The sequence below is a fragment of the Corapipo altera genome, unplaced genomic scaffold, assembly GCF_003945725.1.
Source record: "Corapipo altera isolate COAL_440 unplaced genomic scaffold, ASM394572v1 71, whole genome shotgun sequence".
Taxonomy (NCBI): Eukaryota; Metazoa; Chordata; class Aves; order Passeriformes; family Pipridae; genus Corapipo; species Corapipo altera.
In genome coordinates, this window is record NW_020884916.1 from 3,233,073 (window position 1) to 3,255,399 (window position 22,327).

General features: G+C 44.7%; 1 long non-coding RNA gene across 1 annotated transcript; it reads right to left on the reverse strand.

Moving 5' to 3' along the window:
* Nucleotides 1-16,856: 16,856 nt before the first annotated feature.
* On the reverse strand, nt 16,857-20,148 carry LOC113953044. The gene is made up of 3 exons (XR_003529728.1): nt 19,891-20,148; nt 17,822-17,872; nt 16,857-17,001 (listed from the first exon to the last, which is right to left on the reverse strand). It is a non-coding gene; the product is annotated as an uncharacterized LOC113953044 (long non-coding RNA).
* Between the last annotated feature and the right edge of the window lie 2,179 nt (nt 20,149-22,327).

Sequence of the window (22,327 nt, forward strand, 5' to 3'; positions counted from 1 at the left end):
ATTTTATATATTTATATATTTTATATACATTATATATTTCTATATATATTTTATTTATTTTATATCTTTCTATATTTCTATATATTTTTATATATTTATATATTTTATATACATTATATATTTCTATATTTCTATATATTTTATATATTTATATATTTATATATTTTATACTTTTATATTATATATATTTCTATATTTTATGTTTTATATTATATATTTATATATAATATATTTATAAATTATATATATTTTATATATTTATATATATTATATATTTATATATTTCATATATATATATTTGTTATATATAAAACAAAAATAGAAAGTATAAATATATAAAAATTATATCCTCCGGTATAAAATATAAAAATATATATTCTTATATAATCAGATTCTATATTTACATATAGCATACATATATGTGTAACGTATATGTAAATGTATGTAAATATGTTTGTTATATATAAAACAAAAATAGAAAATAGAAATTTATAGAAATTATATCCTCTGATATATAATATAAAAATATGTACTCATATAATCGCATTATATATTTATATATAACATACATATATGCATAACAAAAAATATAAAAATATATATATAAATTATACAATCTGATTTTAAAATGTAAAATATATAAACTGATATAGATCAGATTATACATTTATATACAGCATACATATATATATAACAAAATGTAAAACTATATATATGTAAATTTTATAATCTGATCTGAAAACATAAAATATATGACCTGATCTATATCAGATTATATGTTTATATAACATACGTATATTTTTATATGACAAAAATATAAATATGTATAAATTATAGAATCTGATCAAAAAATATAAAATACATGATCTGATATATATTAGATCATGTATTTATATAATAATACATATTTTATATATAACACATACATATATTTAGATATATCAGATTATATATTTTTATATAACACATATATTTTATATATAACATATATACATATATTTAGATATAACATATATATAACGTATTTTATATATATTTTGCATATAAAAATATATGTTTGTTATATATACTAAAATATATGTTCTGATATATATATATATATTCATATTCTTTTCTGACACAGGATTACGTGGATTTTTTTGAATAATTTCATTTCCAAGTGGGACCAGCCCTACCTGTGACTGAATAACACAAAAGGTAAGTCTAAGCTTATTTTAAGTAAGAATAAGGTGCTTAAACACCCTTTAGGGTTTGCAATTAAGGCCTTTAAATAGTGAAAAGTTGGGCAGGACTGAAAGGAGCACTAGAAAAGAGCCATGGTCTGTGCCCAGGAGGTGTTCAGTGACTCCCAGCTGGAATGTGAGCCCGGAGAGAGGAGAGCACAGTCTCCTCCAGGCATCCAGGAGTCAGGAGGAGGGCTGGGGAAATCCTGGAGAAGTGAAAACCCCACGGAGAACAGCACCAGCTTTGGCCAGAGAAACCGCCTGGGGTTTGGGCTGCTGCCCAGAGATTCTGTTCAACCAGCAGAGCTGGGCCCCAAGGCACAGCCCTGGCACGGCTCTGGGTGAGGGCAGAGCCCACCAAGGCACCATCAGCCAACCCAAGAGGAACTGTTGTCACTGCAGGCACTGCCACTTTTCGTGGGAGCCAAACCCTGCCCCTCCCGGCGCTCCCAACTCCAGCTGGGACGCCTTTGCCTCTCTCTTTTCCCCCCAAGGACACATAAAACACGTTCTTGCTCTCTCCTTCCTGACACCAGAAAAGCCTGGACTGCTTCCCATTGTGCTGTGAGAGCTTGAAACTTGGCCATGCTATTTACAGCATCTTCCCTGCCCGGAGGGATTGGAGGCGCATCCTGATTTTTCCACCATATGCAGGCAGCAGGAGCTGCTGCCTGTGCCAGCACAGCTCCGTGGTGAGCTCAGCTCTACCTGTCCAGGCTTCCTCGTGGCCCCTGGAAGCACCACAGAGGGAAAGAACTGGATTTCCCAAGGGCTGCTGTCTGCTGGCTCTCATCTCCATTGTTCTCAGTGGTGCATCCATCCTTGAATTCTTAGTGGGAAAGGACAAATTAAAGAAAGGCTGTAAAGGGTGGGGTTGGGTTTCTGGTCCTCTGAACTCTAATGTTTGCTTTTGGCTACAGAAAAGCTTTTCAAAAGGACTTCAGTGACTCAGAAGCCTCAAATCTCTTGGTGTTCAGCGGGAGTTGGGCTCCTTGGCTCCTGCTGGAACTGCAGAAAGGCATGTTCTGCCTGTGAGTGTCTGGGGAAACATCCAGGCTTTTCTGCTCTCATTTAGCAGCCCCAGAGGCTCTGGGCTGCCTGGTGGGGTTTATATATGACTTTTGGAGCCTTTTGTAATCTTGCCTTGCTGCCCATTCCCTCCAGCAAAGCTTATTCCTGCCTTGCACTGAGAAAAATTGGGACCCAGGAGACCTTATTCCTACAGACAGGTGGGATAACTCAGCCAGATTTTAGATAATGCTGTGTCCCCAAATGTCCTCAGGAGAGCAGCCTCCAGGAGATCATGGCACTGGACAGGAGGTACCAGAGAAGAGAGCAAAGGATGCTAAGGAGGAACTTCAGAGCTGGTACCAGAGCAGTTCATCTCAGAGAGACCTGGGGACTGTTACTGCTGGTAATTCAATTAAGGAAATTAAGACAACATATCCTGCTCAAGAGATACTTTGGTCACACCCCAGGAGCCACAATCAGAGGGAAGAGACTGAGTGAAACTGTAGGATTGTATACAAAAATTCACCATGCTGACTATACATCTCTTCCAACTTTAGGATCTAGAGAAGGAGTTAGTGCATTTACTTTTGATGAAATACTAAATATGAGTGGCTGGCTTGTTTTCCAGGGTGCAGCAGGTAATCTAGACATGTTAAAAGTTAAACTATAAGAAATTTTAGCACTGAAGATGGTGCCAGGACAGGCCAAGTACTGTGAAGCACCTGCTGACTTTGTTTTTGCCTTGCTCAGAAATTTGGGCTGCTTGTTTCCTCCTGACCCACCACACTTTTTGATTCCACTAATTAGATTAACTATAATTTTTCAGTGTCTTATTGTAGGATAATAAATGGCAGCAGGCACTTCCTATGGTTTTATATTCCAGGCAAAATAGAGTTGATTGAAGGAGGAGAAGAAACAAACTGCACAAGTATTGAGCTCAGGGAATTTAACTTTTCCCCTCTCACAGGAGAGAGCTGTCTCAAGGCTAAATGTTTGTGTGCATAGGTACATGTGATAAACACTTGTAGAGAGATGCTGAAGTGCAATTCTGAAGGAGCTGAACTACCTCATTTGTGCTGTGTTTCTGGTCTGAAAACAGCTCAACTTCAATAAGACATGATATTTGAAAAGAAGAAAGAAAAGAAGAAAAAAAGGGGGGGAAAAAATCAAGATTTGTTAGTAATTTCTGATATAAGGCAAAAAGGTTTAGGGTTTTGCTTCTGATCAAGTGGAGCTAAAAGCCATTCTATTGTCCTGGATGTGTCTTTGCCAGCACAAAAAGACTCACCAGCTATCAATCCCTCCAGGATTAATGAGTTTGCTGGTACCTAATCCCAGTCTGGTCAAGATGCCTCAGCTGAGCAGAACACAGTGCAGGGAACATCAGATCTGAACATGCAGTTAAGAGCAGACAAAAACCACCAGGAGCATCACAGGGGACAGGGCAAAAGGCAGGACTTTTCCAACATCACAATGGCACAGGAACAAAGGTGGACCCCAAAGCCAACCACAGCTCCTACAAAACCCAGAGTGAAACTGGACCCCAAAACCAATCACAGCTCCTACAAAACCCAGAGTGAAGCTGGACCCTAAACCAACCACAGCTCCTACAAAACCCAGAGTGAAGCTGGACCCTAAAACCAACCACAGCTCCTACAATACCCAGAGTGAAGCTGGACCCTAAAACCAACAACAGCTCCTACAAAACCCAGGCCAGGTCAGCTGTTTGCCTTTCTGGTCACCTTGATTATACAACCTTAGCAAAGACAGAGGAGTTTTTTGAAAGTCAACTGCTGCCTTTCTCTGATGGGCTCTTGCAACGTAAATTAAACACATAAATGAAACTTCCAGCGTTCCCCAAACACCCTACTGTGCCACTGGTCAGAATTAGAACCTCAGCCTCCCCGCTCCCACATGGAAACCTCCAGACTTAGCACTTCCCAGGGGGAAGCAGCAAAGGCAAGTCCATAAACATCTCAGAGAAAAATGACAACTGTCTGTCTGCACAACAACAGAGCCAAGACAGATTTAAAAAGGCAATAACATCCATCTCCTTAATCATCTCCCTCAGCTGAAAGTCAGAACAGGCTGCCTTAAATTTCAGCTCCGAGTGCTCTTCACAGGATACACATCATCCCCACGAATCAAATGGATCCAGTTCATTTTTTCCACTTCAAGTCGCTGGTGAGTTCAACTTTGGCACTGCAACAAAAGGAGTCTCCGCTGCCAGCATGTGCAGGGCTCTGGGAGCACAGCGAGGTGAGAGCAGTGGAAACTCATTTCTAAAGCGAGTTTTGCAGCACTGAGAGGATTGCTGAGCTTCACCTCTGGATTTCAGGTTGCATTTCTGTGTGTGCTGTGGTGTTCAGCTCACAGCAGGCTGGGGCACAGAGGGGGACGAAGGTGACAGTTTAATTTTCTTGCTCTGTTTTTGGGGATTTACAGCAGCAGAACCATATCGAGTGCTTGATTTCTGCAGGAGATTTTGCTGAGGTTTCCACACCTCCAGGAATACAAAAGCCTCTCTCTGGGGATGTCATTGCTTTGCTAAGGGTTCCCCAAGCACTTTGCAAGGACTTGGAACAACGTGGGAAGTCAACAGGCTTCCCCCAAGGAGCTGCTGGGATTTAGGGGGCCCCCAAGTAGCCATGAGCATCCCCACGAGCCAGGGGATCCCAGATGGAGTATTTCAAGTGTGATCACCTTGGTTTGAACAACCATGGTATAATGCAACTATTTTATCTGACAAGACTGAAAAAGACTGTAAAATCAAAGCATGATTCTTCATCATCCCCTCTGAAAGAGCTCATGGGAAATGTCACTAAAACTAACGCTTTGATTTTGGATATATTGGCACTTCACTATCCAAATTTCCTTATCCAGAAATCCCCAAGCAGCTTTATCTTGCACCAACTGATTTTTAACTTTCACTTGAAAACATCTACAGTTTGGTGAGGATTTTTTTTTTTCCCCATCCCTTTCCAAACCACTTCCTGATAGCTGATTTATTCCAAGAACTCTCCTGTCTTCTTAATATCTCCCTTATCCTTTCTTTGCCTGTTGGTAACTTGTCTTGGCTTATCCTGTTGAAGTAGTTTGCAGAGTCACAGCGAGTGTCAGGGGATGTTTGTCTTATATCCCATGAATTTAAAAGCACCTTGTCCTGCAAGTGCTGCTATTTATGTGGCTACATCACCCCTTTAACTGTGCCCCACACCACTGCACATCATCCTTTTCCCTTTTCATCAGCCCTTTTAGTGATTTAGTAGTTTTTAAGGTGTCTGGGTGAATTCACACAGCTCCACATCACTCCAGACCTCGGAGTAACAACCTCAGTGCCTACCAGGGAAGTGAGAGCTTTTCACTTGTTATGGAGGTAAATACAATAAATACATATATATAAATACACATCTCTCCATAAAGCTTTCATGCAAGCAGAGCTTTGTCTTGTGTTTACTTGCAAACCACTTTAAAACCTGTTCCTGCCATAAATACATAATTGTAAAAGAGTCAGCAGGACTAAAACTCTTGGTATTGAGTGCTACACCTAGTGGTAAATGTTTGCAGGATTTGTAGCTTTTTTTTTGACATTTAAACAAACAATTACATACAAACAACGTGGAGAGAAACCAGTCATAATACCCAGAGAGCAGGGGAGATAAAACCACTCCAGATGCTTACACAGGGGGCCTACTCTTCTATCAGCATGCAAGAAATTTATGCAATTAAATTATAATCATTAATGAATAAAAGCTATACATCAGGAGAAAAAGCCCAGCTGCTTAAGATGCAATTTGAATGTAACAAAGCAGGAGTAATAAATGGTGTTTTACCATTCCTGCTCCGTGGCACAAGATGCTGGATTACACTTGCTTATTTACCAGGCTGCTGACCCACCAAAACACTGAGGGTACCTCAGAGCAAATATGTCAAAGAAAGAAAGAACAAGTTGCAAAGGGCACAACACTGCACACCTGGGGGGCTTAAAGCAGATTTTGATTATGAACTTCAGCAGAAATTCATAATTCATGAGTGAACAGACATTTTAAATGCAGCGTCTTTAAAGACAGATATTTACCACATATATATTTGAAAACACAGCAGGCTTAATGCAACAATACTTCTTTATATTTTGCATTGAATAGCCATGGGACAAAGCTCTGCTTGGAACAGGCACCTGCATTCCCCCTCACCAAGGGAGTGTCACAGCACTTGGATCCAGAGTCACATTTCCTCTCACTGGATTAGAGACCTTTAAAATCTCTTCTGCAGAGCACTGAGTGCTCAACTCAAACCAGAAGGTCTCATTGCAAATAACTTGTTAAAAAAAGAAAAAAAATAATAATTTCAGGAGTAAATATCAAATCTCTGCTCTCCTTTAGTAGCAGCTTATCTTCCTTCTCCTTGAAACTTCCAGGGGACAATAACTGAAGAGCCTCCTTCCACCTGAATGCCCCTGTGTCACAGGAGCAGAGCCCTCAGTGCAGCCCAGAGTGATGCAGAGCTCTCAGATACAACACAAGTTTTGCTCTGAAGTTGTACCTGCAGTTTGCACATCCCAGCCTGCTCCATAACCCTCAGTTAACAAAGTGTTCCCTAAACACTTGGCATCTCCAGCTGGATAAATAAAGCACCTGTAGCCTGAATTTTCCAGGTCCTGGGGATGCTCAGGTGTTGAAATGTCCCTTCTTGCATCAGAGCCTTTCAACAGTGCTGGGAAGTGGAGGGGTTCAGCAGGGAGAGCCTGAATTCCACAGGGTTGGAATACAGGGATGCACAGACAGCTGGGAGCCTTCACTTCCCGACATCCCAAATGCTCCCCCTCCCACTCACAAATGAGGGTTTGCAGTTACGTGCTCAAGGTCATACTTGGAAATCAGTGGGAGAGATGAGAACACCAATCAGGAATCCCAACTGCCAAGAGCAGCCAGGCCCAAAAACTCCACATGGCATCACTTGTCCAGGATGTCAGACAGGACACAGAGTCAGGGTAGGACAGGTGGGAAGGGAAGAGGCAGAGGGATCCAAAGCTTCCCCTCTCTTCTCTCCATCAAAAGCTCAGCAAGGCAGAGCCAGTGCTGCTGCAGTCAGTGCTGCTCACTTGCCAGCTGGAAGGAGACACAAGTTTCATGGGTCTGAACTCTTAAGTAACACTCCAGTTTCCAGCTCCCATCTCCTGAGGTGCACAAACACCATCCAACTTTACTGTGGATATCATTTCCTTTCCGTGTTTCTCTATTTTCAAACTGCTGAGCAATAGAAATGCTTTTAGCAGCCATTTCCACATGCTTGATGTACTCCACAGTCTCTAAAAAGATTTCCTAATAACCCAGGCTTATCTAAATCACTTGCTGGTGGTGTTGTTAACATGCAGAAGTTGAGCAAGTGATTAAAGAGGAAACAACTGTTGGGTGCCTGATACGAAATGAGCTTCCACATCTAAAAGGATGGAGTGAGTTCCTGTCCACATCAGAAAACAAGTGAGCAGCAGGTTTTTTGTGGTCCCCACAGAGAGGCCATGGCTCTGGCAGACAGGGAGGATGGTTGGAGTGTTGGGATCCTGGCAGTTTGTGCTCCTTTCCCTTTCCATTCTGAGGTCAGGGAACAGCTCCATTTATAAAGTGTGAGGAGTTCATACATGACTGGAACAGTTATAAATACATGAGCATCTCTATATTAAACCATAGAATCATGTAGCTTGAAAAAGCCCTCCGAGACCATCAAGTCCATGTCCCCAAGTGCCACATCCACACAGCTTTCAAGAAGTAAAGAGCTTATCCTGTTAATTTATTGCTTATAACCATTTCTGACATATAATGTATGCTGCTATTACTCCTACTGCATAGAGTCCATTATCCTACCATGGGAGAAACTCTGCAAATACAGAATTATGCACAGATTGGGAGGTTTTGGAGCAAAGACTCCCAGCCATTCCCATGGATTCATATCCACTTTCTGTTTAATGTTAACTCTTGGCTGACTTCAGGTGTTCAAAACAACCTGTGCCAAGAGAAAGTGGGGATTTTGGGGACTAGATGTGGCCTTTAGTTTAACCACAAGGAAAACAGGGAAGGCAAAGATGATGGCAACATATTTAAAGTGTTAAGTGGCACAGGGAACAGGCAGGAAAATGCTGCTTCATTGCCTGGATCATATCTGTGTGATGGGCACTGGGGAAACACAGGGGAGACTTTGCAGCACAGGTTCTCTTGTGTTGTGTCTCTTCCTTGCACCTTTTAAAACCTTTAAACCCAAAACACTCTGCAGAGCCCATCACACTTGAGTTCCAGGCACGGTTCCATCATGGAATTACTTCACCTGGAGTTAGAGGCACACCAGCCATCAAAGGCAAATCACTTTTCCACTGCATCGTGTTTTCTTATTGATAAAGAGATTAGAGATTTAAACCAATTTTTTTTTTCCTTAATCTCACCCTCACGTGTAGTTTGAGAATTAGAGGAAGGTTTAGTGCCAGTATTATCCTGACAGATCTCAGCCTAACTTCCAAGCATCCTGTATATTAAAGAAACCAGAAATCTTTTATGATACCGGAGACATTTAGACAGCTGACACTTGCACATCCTCAGGAATATACAATCATCATCACTTCAGGCAGTCATGCTTTTCAGGCAATAAACTATGATTTGCCTTCACTAAACCATGATTTGCCTCCACTAAACCATGATTTGCCTTGTCCTTCACCTGCAACAGTAATTTAATCCACTTCACTCAATTTAGCAACAGCCCTCTAAAAAGAAGAGCTGGGAACCCAGGTTATTAATTAAGAAAAGAGTTTGAACTTGTACTGGAGAGGGAAAGCGATCCTAAGTAGTTAGACAATATTATTCAAAATTTCAAGTGTCTAAACTACAAGCTCTGCAACGGTGAGGGGAAAGTAATCGTGGTATAAAAATATTCCAAGGACAGCAAATATTCAATGTATACACAAAACATGTACAAACACGTAACAAGATGATGAGATTGAGCACTTTGGAGTCAAAGACTCCACAGAGAGATGGTAACTCCCACAATATTAATTTAGTCTTTTTTTTTTTGTACCTTTATGTCTGGTGTTAATTTTACTGACAATTAATAAGCCAAGATTTGCATATCACAGAGCAGAGAGGGACGGGAAGCACGGCACAAGTGACACGTGGTTGTTTAAAATTCCTAGAGCAATGCCAGGGTGAAATCCCTGACTCCTTTTTCCCTTGTCAAAAGGTGATATTTCTGTAAAATTTTAGGGGAACTCCAGGAACTTTGTTCAGTTGTGATGACTGAAGTGTGGAATTTCAGGGCATGATCACTCCAAATAAAGGATATCAAAGCATGGGAGATAAGAATGAGTTTCACATGGAGTTTTGGGGATTGTCCAGTGCCAAGATGTCCTGGAAAAACCACGGCACAGTGGTTCACATCTCACTGCCCACTCTTGCCAAGCAAAACAAGCCTTGTAAGCTGAAAGAGCAGAGGAAGCTGCTCAAGCATCACCTTGAGCAGGCCCATCACAGATTCCTGCCTTGCCCTCACCCCAAATCCTGGCTGTGCCTGGAGCTGGAGAGAATATTTGGGAGGGGAAAAAAAAAAATCAGAATTGACTTGCAAACGGGTGTTTGGGAAGGAAATGGGTTATCTCTGAGTTATAGCAGGTGCCAGAGCTCAGGAGTTCTGCAGGGCACAGTCACACCAAAAAACACACAGGGGTTTGGCCCAACCAAAATGGGCATAGAACTTAAATTAACACCTGAATATTCAGGGATAGGACACAGTCACCCCTAGCTTGATACAAGGTACAGCAGGGACACCCTGAACTGCCCCACACCAGCACAGGATAAATCCAACCACAGGTGTGGGACCAGCAATAAACCCCTGTGGGACACAGGGACACTGCAGTGTCACCCTGCTCAGTCCCAGACTGGAACTGGTCAAGGCAGAGGAAAATCTGAACTAATGAGCTCCCCTGCACCCAACTCGCTCCCACAAGCAGCCATTCACTGAGTATTCCTGCCCTGCATCCTTTAGTAACCCTATTATCCACGTTTTCCCATTGTCTGGAGTTCCAGCCGCTCCGTTCCTGTGGACAATGAAAACCAGACTGCACTGTGCTACCTTTCTTGACATTTTAACACCCACCCCTTTTCCTTTCTCTCCAAAGGAAGGGCAGAACAAAGTTCAAAAAATAAAATTAAATAAAAAAAAAAAAATCCCCCTATCTCGGGTTCTGACCCTGAGCTCTGATCTGCCTGGGCAGTCCCACAGCCCCACCAGCTAAACGACCTGTCAGAGAAAAAGAACTAAATACGTGTCTACAGATTAAGCTTTTATTTCGCAGTTAATTAATTAATATTTCCATAAACACATACACCTCTCTTCCCGAAGTTCTGGAAGTCAGCACATTTTTTTCACGGCAGACTGTTGTAGCTCCTTTTCTCCTCTCCCCCCTCCCCTTCAAACTTTATAATAAAGCCCCAAAAGTTCACATAATGTCTGGCTATTGTTTCTCTAAAGAGGAATTCTCCTCCCCGCCTCCTTCTTTCTCTGTATCTCTGAGGCACCACATGGCACAATAAGAGCCCTTTCATGTTCAAGACTCAGAGTCGTTGCTGTGGTAACTCACCCAGCCTCACCGAGTATCCAAATAAATAGTGAAAATTAAAAAATCAGAGACCCACTGGGTCTGGCTGCAATCTTATCTTCCCCACGATGGCTTCGAGGGACGCTAAGAAGCCAAATAATAACCTTTTGCCCAGATTAGTCACCTAAAAGTGTCGATTATTGGAGACAGAAGGACATTTGTGCTGTTCCAACAAGTATTTGGCTGAGCCGGGAGCACAAAGACAGGGAAGACGCAATGCAGAGCACAAGTAGCCAGTGGCATCAGGATTCTGCTGGGGAGTTTTTAACCACTTGCAGACAGATTTCTCCCCCTTCCCCTCCCTCTCTCCGTAACAGCTTTGGGTCTCAGGAAAGCCTTTTGAAGGATTTTATCCAGCGGGCAATAAGTGTCATTAATTGCTACCTTGCAGGAAATGCTGCCACAAAGAGAAAGCCATGCTTTCCCTATGAAAAAAAAAAAAAAAATAGGGATTTTTTTTCTTCCCCTCCCTCTACGTGCCGAGACAAGCCACCGCTTGAGGCCCCCAAGTATCTGCTATTATCAGTTAAGTCACGTCTAGTGCCAGGCAAAAGGTCATTTCAGGTCATTCTGGAGATGAAAGGAAGGGGTAATGTATGTGAGAATGCCTGAACTGGCAAGCGAAGAGAAAAAAAGGGCGAGGGGGTGAGAGAGAGAAAAAAGGGAGGAAGGAAAAAGGATGCGAGACGAGGAAGGGAAGGATAGAAAGAGGGAGGGAGAAGATGAGAGGATGATATCAGACTAAAAAGGAATGTTCTTATTGCCAGGAAACAAATAAAAGACTGAATCGCAGCACCTCTGCTGACACACTGTGAACTTGATTCCTCATCAAATAAAAAGGCTGCCACGTTTTCCGGGGTCATCTCTTTAATTCATTCCTTCAATTAGGTTTTTCTGGTTCTCTTTTTTTTTCTCCCACCTTAACTGCTGAGAAAGGCAAATGCTTAAGGGAGACAGGACTATCCATTGTCTGGGGTGTCTGCTTCAGCTTCCTTTGTCTGGGAATTATAAGAGAGAGGTAGAGGCTGCTTGCCTTTTTTTTTTTTTTTATAATGTATCTTAAAAAAAAAAAATCAATTTTGCATTTAGCAGCGAAAAATAAAACATCACAATGCTCCAGCAGACAGCCCAGCCTTTCTCCATTCGCCTTTTCTCACTTCTCCCCCCCTTCCACTTCTCAGCCCCCACCCCTCCACGAGGTAGTAGTCGGATAAAATTTTCACTCGAGCCCATCAGTCATTCCTGAATCCATTCCAAGGTTCCCCCTCCGCCCCGACTCCTTCCACCTCCCCCTGCTCCCAGCCCCGGCTCGACTTGTCTAACAAATCATTTTTGTAGGACAAGCCCGGCTCATGTGGATCGCACACCCAGCCCGGGCTCTGCCGGCAGGGGAGGGAGAGCTCCAGTGCCTTTTTGTGTCCTTGTTCCTTTATCTGGAGAAACATTCCCGGTCTGGGATACCCTCCTCCTCCTCCCTGCTCCCCCTCAGCCACTCCAACCTCAGGCTGACCACACTGGTTCTGCCTGGAGCTTCATGTTGGGAATTACATCCCGTGGAATTCTCCCTCTCTCAGCGTGGTGGGATCCCTTTGTTGCTCAGCAGCCTCACCCAGCCCCGTAAAAAGCATCATCTTTGTGCTTTATCCCTCCAAATGTGCTTTATCCCTCCAAATGTGCTCTCTGGCCACGCAGGCAAAAGCTGCTGCTGTTCCCCCCTCCATGGATTCACTGCTTCCTGAGGCTTGGGAGAAGGGAAGATTCCCTGGGGAATGACTAGAGATGTCATATTTAGCAGCAGGATGCTGTGTTTGTTGGGCTGGGGAGGGGAGGGTGGGTGTTAAACTACCTGCAGGTTTTGGGGGGGGGGCTGCTGAGGGTCTGGGTGGGCACAGCCACAGCATGGAATACTTGAGATTGGAAGGGACCTCTGGAGATCTTTTAGTCCAAGCCCACCTGCCCAGGCAGGGTGACACAAAGCTGTGCCACCCCACGTGGCTGTTTTGAACAGCACACGCTCTTGAAAACCACAGTTTTTAGTCAAATAGCTCTGGACCTGCAGGAAAACACCCAGGTGAAGCCTCTGGAAGCTGCTGATAGTGGTGACATTCCCAGCCAAGGTTGATCCAGAGGGTTTTTCTCGCTTATTGTTCAGGCAGCCATTTGAACCAACAATTAAAACTCATTTCAAGGTTTTGTAGTCAAAGTCCTCCGAGAGCCCAAGTGACTCTCTGGCTGGAGCTGTGCAAGCCCAAGGTTTAAGTCCCACACCTAATTAAGTGGGATGAATTAGGTTCCCTCTCTCCTGCTGATGGTTCTTCATTGACAATAAATTACCCCGTGCACTTTTTTCATTCAGTCATGCTAAGTTTCCAGCAGACACACCACTCTTCCTCATTTGTCACTTTTATTACAGCACTATCTTAGACCCAGAGTTGCAGACACTTAATCAGTCCTGCTGAGCTGTTGTGTCTCTTTGCAACCTGCTGAAACTCTGGAGAAGATTCCTACACGATTCAGAATCCTCACTAGAAAACCTTGGCGCTCTCACTTGCCTATTTATTTCCTCCTGCTGGAAGTTCAGACACTCCACAGTGCCATTTGCCCCCCTAAGAGCTCGTTGCCAAACAAAAAAAATCACTGCCTGATTTGCTCAGGTGTCGACTCCTGGAGTGCAGGGATAAAACAGACTCAAACATCCCTTCTTGACACAAAAGTCACTGCACATGCAGAGATTTTTCCTGACGTGTTTTTCCAGCCCTCCCAAGGGTTAAAGCATGTCTGTGGATGAAGGTGCAGGTGTGAGAGCACTAATTGGGAGCTGAGAAATAAGGAAGGCAAGAGCTGGGATGGTGGGAAGGGGGTTTTGCAGTGGGCTGAGCAACCCTAAGCACGAGGAAGATAAAAACCATGATAGATTTTAGTGGCTTGACAGTGCCCCACACCAAAAGTGTGTGATGCCCACAGAGCTGTGCCACCAGTGAGGCTGATTCCACACATCCCTGGTTTGTTTGCCACTCCCAAAAGCACATGGACAGCAAACCTCCTGACCAACACTGAGTCCAACCCAAGCTCCAGCTGAGAAGCAGCCTGAATATCAGGGGATGATGAACAATACTTGGATTTTTAATTAAAAATTAAAAGTTTTCAGCCAAAACCCAAGGGGAGAAAAAAAAAAAAGTAGTTTGGCTCATGTCTCAGTGCTAAGGAAACAAAAGTAAATATTATTAATTATTAGAAGCAGGTAGGCAAAAATGCCAGCAGTGGAGGATAAAAATAAAATCATCAGCTATGGTTCAGTCCAAGCCTGGCTCTGGTAATGCAAGAACAACAACAACAAAAGCAATGTCATTTAGTGAGCACATGGTGACCCCCAGCAGCCCTTGGAGCTCCCAGAAAGCCACGCAAGAGGCAGGGAAATACAAAGCAAGAGCTAATGCACAGCAGTTCCACAACTTAAGGCATGAAAAAGACGAGAAAAATTATCATTAAGAACAAGAGGTTTCTTATTGTCAGTACAAGCACGAGGAATTTGCTCACCAAGGGGTTCAGGAGAAAAAAAAAAAAATCAAAGTGGGAAAACATCTGCTAAGGGACAGTCTGGGTCTTGTGATCCTGAAGTGGAGAGTGGGGTTGGACCACAGGGCATCCTCCCCAACCTGAGGATCATAAAGCCATGTTCAATCCCAGCTTAAGGTGGCCAACCTTGGAACAGTCAAGTGAAATCATAGATGGGTTGGGTTGGGAGGGGCATTAAAGATCCTCTCATCCCACCCCCTGCCACGGGCAGGGACACCTTCCACTAGCCCAGGTTGCTCCAACCTGGTCTTGGACACTTCCAGGGATGGGGCAGCCACAGCTTCTCTGGGCAACCTGTGCCAGGGCCTCTCCACCCTCACAGCCAAGAAATTCCTCCTAATATCCAACCTAAACCTCCTTTCTTTCAGCCTGAATCCATTCCCCCTTACCCTGTCACTCTGTGCTCCCATGTGAGACACCAAACCCTGAGAGGAGCTCTCAGGATGAATTTACTGGGTGGGGTTTTTTTCCCCTCAAATGAGAATTAAACAGAGCAGCACAGACCTCACACAGCATTTGTTTACTGTAGCTAACAGGGAGTGAATATCAGAGACTTCTAAAGCAGGAACAGCAAAGAACTTCCAGCAAAATTAAAAATGTAAATGTATTTCTGATATCAGTTTCAGGTTCCATCCCCCTCAACTCCACTTCCTGAAAATTAGTGTCTAAGCCTCTGCCACCAGATTTCCAAGATAGCTTCCTGTAATAGGACTGGAGGCATATGCCATCAGCACCTGAATATTACTTTGTTGTTAGGGACCAGCCATATGTTTCCTATTTAAAAAAATTACTTTATATCACAGGAAGCCACTTTTTCTAGCAACAATAGCAGAGGTTCTTGTAACCATTTCACCCATAGAGGGGAAAAATAATGACTAACCACCCACTAGAACAGCTTTGTCAAAGTCACAAGTGAAACCTGGGGGGGTTTTTTTTTGAGGCTTCATATTCAACAAATCTTATGTTCTGATTAATTTATTCAGCAAAACGGGGCTGTTGCAACAGCAGCCAGGGGAAATTAAAAGACTTCAGGATATGAACAACATGTTGGAATAGTGTCAGCTTCCTCAGTCACTGTGCCTGAAACTAAACCTCAGCTTTATAGAGGGACAGAACACTCGGAATCTTGGCAGAGCGTTTGGCTCTTTAACAGGGAGACACCTCTCCATCATGAAAACTGAGACCCAATCACTCAACATCGAATTTCCAAAACCATATTAAAGGCAGTTTCTGATGCTCCACACAACCATAACACGGGGTGTCTGCGACGGGAGGCGGGTGGGAGTTTGCCAAAATTCTATTACGTTTCTTCGTTTGAAAAGGAAACTTTCTTTCAAACAACATTATTCGGTGATTTTCCTCCTGGAAAACATCCTGAGCACATTTCCATGTGACACACCACTGCCATCGTCCCGTGTCTGAGACAGGAGAGAGACCAAAGCTCCTCCCAGAAAAACAGGGATCAAGAAATATGGCAATTTCAGCTTGTAAGGCACCACGATGTCTTATTTCTGGAACCCAAACCATTTGGGGTTTCAACTACAATATTTAGTGTTTGATTTCTAGCAGGAACGAGGGAGAAAAAAAAAAAATTTGTCTTCCTCAGAAGCTCTTCTGGAAAAGCTCCACATCCCATTCCTCCTTTGCCAGCTGGCCAAGCAGCCAGAAACATGGCACTAGGCAGCAGTTGCTTGTGGGTATTTATTGAGGGAGACATTTGATGCGTCTCCTGACAGAAATTGAAAGTGTCCAAAGTTTTAAGGGAAAGCAACAACAATAAGCAAAGCTTTCCAGACATGGAGGGTTCAATAATTCAGGGTTATTCTCGTGGTGGGAGGTACATCTACTTTACAAGGAGGAAGATACCCAAGTCTCGAGCTCTGCTCTGTGAGGAACAACTCGAGTTCCCTCCTCTCTGTTACAGCTGGGATTTTTCAATCCCAGTGTCAGAAAATTCCCAGTCAGGCTCAGCAGAGCACTGAAGCTGGTTCAGGTTGTCACAACATGGACTTGAATTTGAGTTGAAATTCTCACGGTATTTTTGGGAAAATGAACATACATGACAAACCCTGCCTCGTCCCAAATGGTCCGAAACCATTTCAGGTTTCGGACCCCAACCCAAATTTCCTCCTGAGGGGTGGAGAACTGCTCGTTGTGCAGAACTCTGGCACGTGCTGTAATTCACACTGGACTGGTGGGAACTTCAGCAGGACAGAGTCAGACTCAAGACAGACAGAGCTCAGAGGGAAAGGATGAGTTTTCTCAAGATAATTCGATGTTTCCAGTCCCAGATGAAACGCCACGACTCCCAGATGCGTGAAAATCAGCAAATAGTTTAAAATAAAATATATATATATATATTTAATCTTTTTTTTTTTTCCAAGCAGATGTTTTGGACAAAGCTCCTGGTTGGCTGTGGGCGTGTGGAGTGGTTCAAAGTGCCATCTGCACTGGAGACAGTAATGGGATGTGATGGGAGCGCAGACACAACATGGCCGAGGCAGCTCTGCCTCACCCCCACCATTGTCTTCCAGCCTCTGGGAGCTCTGCCTGCATCTGGCAGAAAAGTTGATCAACTTGGGGTAGCTAATCAGGCTGCTGCAATTTCCGGCCCTTTCTTTCCCAGATCCCTCAGATCAAAGTTCAAGTCCCAGAATTATTATTCCCCCGAATGCTTAATGAGCTCCAACCGAGGGACACCAAAGGCAGAGCTCAAACATTGACCGTGCACTTCATTGAGTTTGGCCAATGTGGCTAAAAACAAGAGGGTGGGATCCATGGCATGCAAAATCACAATATACAGATTCGTATTTTAATCCAATTAAGATTCCTACACGGGAGCAGGGACACAAAAAAAAAAAAAAAAAACCCAGAAAAAAAAAGGGCTTCGGTGGCTTTGTAAAGTGAGATCTGATTTCCTCGTTGCTCTCCCCATATTAAAAATTTTTTGCAAAAGGTAGAACTGGCCTTGTCGTCAATCATTTCTAAAGAGCTCCCTTTGGGGAGAATAGCAGAGCCCCACAAGCACAAAAGACTCCTTGAAGACTAAAGTTCAGGATGTTGAAATGCAAAAGTCAGGTTTTTGCCAGGAGGCACGATTTCTGAAGCCAGATGATTCCACCTCAGATTAAGTTATTGAAGATCTTTGCATGCAGAAACATTTCTTTGTTCTGGCAAGCACTCCCCGAGTTTTCTATTCACAAACGTGACCCCAAGGAAAGCCAGCCAAGATTCTTTTGCATTATCAGGTCAGAATGTTCAGGGCCCAATTATTTTAATAGTTACAGAAAAAAAAAAAAGAAAAAAACACACCCACCCTGACAATGGTTCAGTACACCAGTGAGAACAGTATTGAGGGACTTAACAAGTCACTCACTCTAACATCTGGCGTGTTCTTTCGAGAAGACTAAACACATGGAGAGTCTTGCTGCAAAAGTCAATGGAAAGGAATGATAATTGCTCATTAGAATGCCTCCTCCACAGGTTATTTTTAACTTCCCCTACTCTTTCTAATCACGGTGCACGCATCAGATGCTACTGAAAAGGGTCAGTGCATAGGTTTCTCCTCTCCAAAAATCACACTGGTGACAAAGGCCTTTCACGAAGCTGAGGATTCACATTCTGCACCCGGGGCACCTGTTCTGTTTGGGCCCCTGCCTGCAGCCTAAAAACAAAACAGCCCCCAAGCCCCACGCCCTCAGCCAGCCAGCCAGACTGCACAGGCACTGAATGGGAAAATGGAGAGCTTTGTTTCAACCTGTGGCACAGACAATCGTTTTCCCTCTCCCTCAGCTCCAAGAAGGGGAAGAATCCCAGGTGCCCAAAGGCAGGGATGTGAGACACTGGGAACAGGGACAGAGTTTTGTATCTAGAGCTTGGTGTTAACAAAGCAATAAGGCAGAAGTCACTAAGTGTCAAATGAAGCAAAGCAGTTATTTATCTACTTTCAGAGGAAGTAAAATTCTGGTTGAATTTCCACAGCTTGTTTCACCCTCTGATTTCAAGGCTGAGGGCTGGAGGTCTTTTGGGTTGTTAAAATCAGTGTTACCAGGGCAGAGCCATGAGAAGTGACAGCAAACTGGTCAGGGAATATTGGGCTGTATCAGCCTGGCTTGGCAGGGACCCCTCTGCATCCTCTGCCTTTCAGACAGTGCAATGCAAAGACAACTCAGCCCAGCCCTGCCTAAATGGGTTCAGATCTTTTTGCTGAGCCCATCACCATAGAATCTGAGCCTTTGTAAGCGACACAAAAACTATTTGCATGGGTCACCCCACTTCCTCTCAACCTAGTTACATAAAACTTTTCTTTTTCTTTTTTTTCCTCTCTTTTTTTTTTTAATGGGGGTTCAGCAGAGCATTTGGAAAAAGGGGGGGTGGGGGGATTCTTTGTGGTGTAACATCAAAGACTGCACACAAGGAATCTTGTTCTGAAGCCTCTCACCAGGAAAAGCCAAACGAATTAAAAGCTCACATCAGACAGTCAGAAGACAGCAAAGGCAACGGACCTGGAGGCACAAGGAAAGCTTAAATCCAACAGTTTATGGCCTGGACTGGGGAGGCTGTGTCCTTATTTAAGGCTTTTTAAAGCAGCAAAAAGCTGTTTGAAGAGGAACTGAAGGCCTCACTCATAATGGGCTGTAATTTGTTTGTTTATCTGTCTGTTTTTAATGAAGGAACCACAGAGCCTACTGGAGAATATTCGAGTTTCACTTCTGTCATTGTCCCAGCCGTTCTCTAAGAGCGCTGCCACCACATCAAACAGCTGCCAGAGCTCCCTAGGAATGGGCCTTAAAACATGTTTCAGAGCGCTGAGCCCTGGGGGAAGGCAGTGGCTGGACGCAAATCTTGGAATCTCCTGGAATGCAAATCTTCTTTCAGCAGCCAGCCCCGGCCCCGACAGTAGCATCCCTCACGCCTCCTGCTCCAACCTGCCCCCGGACCACCCTGGGAGGATAAATTGCAGGCAGAGGGATTTGAGAGCAGGCATAGAAGGGCTTTTCAGCCTTGATAAGTGGAGCGAAGCTGCCAACAAACCCGGCCACCTGCGCCGCGGCCACCGCCACGCTCCGCTCCAGCTGCCCCCGAACCTCAGCACACGGCTCCCTGCGCCTGCCAGGGCACTCCTGGGCCAAACACAGGGCAAGGATTTGGAGGTGAAAGCCTGCAGCCCCCAGGATCCATCCAGATCCAAGCCATCTAGTGTCTGCTCCCAGCTCCTGGGTGTGAAACCCTCACCGGGCGCTTTTCCTTCCCCGCTTTGTGGCAGATCCTCGCTCCTTCCAGGGATGTGTTCTTGCCTAGCACTGGGTTTTGCCACACTGGTTTGCTCCTGTGTTCAGCCAGCTACCCAGAGGTGCCCGAGAGGAATTAACCTCCCTCCTGGGTCAAGTTTTCCTCCAAGGCCACGCTGACTTTTCGCTGCCGCATCCACAGTGCAACACTGACCTCCTGTGGCTGCTGCTCCTCAGCCACGGCCCCACAGCAGCTCTGCTCTTCTCCCCACCCAGCTGAGCAATATTTAGATTATTCCGGGCAAAACGAGCTGAAAAACATCCCCCTGTGCCCTTCACTCTACTCGTGTGACCGTCCATGTGTCTATCAGCAGAGAGAGGATGAAGGAAAACTTGCCTTTCCTCCACTCCTGGCATCAGTCCCAAAGAAAACCAACCTTTAGGAGGCTAAACTATTCCCTTCAGTGAGAAAAAGACATGTATTCCTACAAAATAAGGCTCGTGCTATGCAGGGTTCTTGTGAAATCACCTACATACAGTTGGGTTCCACCCATCCATTCCACCCCGTTCCACCACCAGTGGCAATGGTAAAAGTGATTTCTGTTTTTTCTCAGGGCTGCCTAAATTCAAAAAGTGACATCTTGCCTGTGTTGGAAGGGGGTCTTGGGGAAACAAGGATGTCCAGTCATTCCCACAGATACCACTCTGAGTAACAGAGTGGAAAGTTTTTATGGTTGTCCCAGCTCCCAGGTGCTGAAACAACTTCCACAGGGTGTTTTCCCCTCCTGCAAGCTTCAGCTCTTATACCACAGGCAGTATGAAAATCCCTTCTGGGAGACAAAGGCAGGTTGTCCAGGAGTTTCTACCTGAGAAATCCTGCAGGAATCAGTACAGCTCAGAGCCCACAGAAACCGGGAATCCTACAAAGAATCTCACAGAAACAAGGAATCCCACAGCAAATCCAAGTGCTTCTAGAAGGTCACCACGGTGGAGACTTTTAAAAATCCAAGTCCTATTCAAAAAATTTGCCAGACAAGTGTCTCAGCTCTCTGAGAGCCCAAAATGAAGCGGGCTCTGGGATCACCTTGCAGGAGGAAGGTGACAGCAGATCCCTCTGGGAATTTGTCCATTTAGGACTGTGCTAAGCCTGGCTATAGAACAAGCAGCTCAGGTACCCTCTGGGATGCTCAGCAGCACCCAGCCCTGTATTGCCTGACTCCCAGGAGCCACACTCATGATCCCAGTAATCTCAGTTTGACTATCCACAGAGCCTATGATCTCCAGACACCAAATATTTTAGGATTCCCTTTAAAACAGCCTGGCATTAGAAGACTTTTACACTGAACAGCAGCAGCACGCCCCTCAAAGACAAACAGCTGCCTCCTAAATGGGAAATCAGCGGGGACCAAGGTGTCACACAGAGTGAAATTATTCCTCTTGGGTTCTCTGGGGGACCCCAAAACCTGCCAAAGTCCTTCAGACACGGCTTGGGAGGTGTGCAGAGAGTACATTCAGCCAAGAGCTGTGACTTGGCACAGTGAAAGGACACTTTCTCTGTCGTGCCAGCAGGAAGCAGGAGGGAACCTGGAACTCCTGCCCTTGCCAGGAGCTGTTAATCAGTTGGGGTTTGCCCCTGTACAGAACAGTGGCTCCTGCTGAGCTGAGAATTATAAATCTACATTTTCACTCCCACCTGCCCCCATCTTGCCCCTCGTTTTGAACACTGGGTTGTAAATGATGCATAACCCTTCTGGGCCTTCTGCCTGGGCACAGAAACTTTCCCATATCAAGGGAATTAAAAACTAGGTTAAACAGACTTGTCATTCCAGTAAGTTCCTTAAAGCAGATGCAAAAGTCTTTTTTTTTTTTGGTCACTTCTCATTAGAGATTCCTGAGAAGATTCCCTCCAAAGGCTGGGGGTGTTAGATCACAGCTGAAGCACAGCAGAGAGGGGCTTGTGGTGGCCCAGCCAGCCAGCCACCTCCATGTGTTTCACAGGCTCCTTATCCAACAGCCACCAGCCCTTCCAGAGATTATCAGGGAAAAGCCTTAAAATCATGTAAGAGCTTAAACTGGCAGTACACCTGAGTACACACATTCCTAACCCTGAATGTCTGAACCTGAACTGAGCATACTGGAGCTCCACCACCTCTCAGGAAGCTGGATGGCAGTGCTGGTGTTGGGATATGAAGCATCCCAAAGTAAAGTACAAAAGGTCACCATGTGGGGCATCTCCTCTGCCAGCTCCACAGAATCCCAGAATGGTTGGGCTTGGAAGGAGACTAAAAGCTCATCTCATTCCACCCCTTGCCATGGGCAGGGACAACTTCCATTACTCCAGGTTTCTCCAACCTGGCCTTGACACTTGCAGGGATGGGGCAGCCACAGCTTCTCTGGGCAACCTGTGCCAGGGCCTCCCCACCCTCACAGGGAGGAATTTCTTCCATATATACAACTAAAATTTCCTGCCTTTCAGTTTGAAGCCATTCCTGTCACTCCAGTCCCTCTCTGTCTTCCCTGTGGCCCCTTCAGACCCTGGAAGGTGCTGGGAGGTCTCCACACAACCTTCTCTTCTCCAGGCTGGACAGCCCCAGCTCTCTCAGAGGAGGTGCCCCAGCCCCACTTTGTGGCCCCCTCTGGACTTGCTCCAA